Below are 726 nucleotides of genomic sequence, written 5' to 3' on the forward strand. Positions count from 1 at the left end.
GAAGTTCTCTGCAGGCAATGAGTCCAGTCCGCGGTTGACAGGCATTGCCAATACCTCATTTAACTCTCAAAACAACTCTGTATGGTTATTCTCATTTTTCACATGAGATAACCTACCCTTTGAGATATTGGGGAGAGTAGCCCCAAGTCACAGGGATGAGTTGAAACACGGGGATTTGGGCGGGGATCTCACACTCTTTGTAACTAAGCACTTATGGGGAGGAAGGAGACATAAGGTACAAAAACAAAACCATATCCGGTTCCCACCCACTTACTATTCCTTTCTATAATTAAGAGGTTCTAAATTAAAACAGATGTGACTTCTCAGCTACCAGACACCCGTCTACCAACCGATTTATGTCACTCCCAGCGTCGCGAGTGTCAGGGACCACTTGAAGAGCTTGGACGAGAGGCTGTTTCAGCTCAGGGAGCTGTCACCGTCTTTCCCCTTTGCAAAGGGAAACAGCCTGATAGGGGAAAACGGAGGGAGTACTACTATTTTCAAATCTTCCAGGGCCAGAGCAGTCAAATTTTACCACTAGTTCTTGAGACACGAAGGAAATGAAACTGGGAGACGGCACATAAAAACCGCCGCAGACATTCAGAGCTTTAAGACGGAGGAAGGACGCAGGCGTAGTGCGCCCTTCCGGGCCACAGCACGCGCGCGCGCACACACACACACACACACACACACTGCCCCCACCACCACCACCACCACAGCCCCACC

This window comes from Bos taurus, chromosome 4, assembly GCF_002263795.3.
Source record: "Bos taurus isolate L1 Dominette 01449 registration number 42190680 breed Hereford chromosome 4, ARS-UCD2.0, whole genome shotgun sequence".
Lineage (NCBI taxonomy): Eukaryota > Metazoa > Chordata > Mammalia > Artiodactyla > Bovidae > Bos > Bos taurus.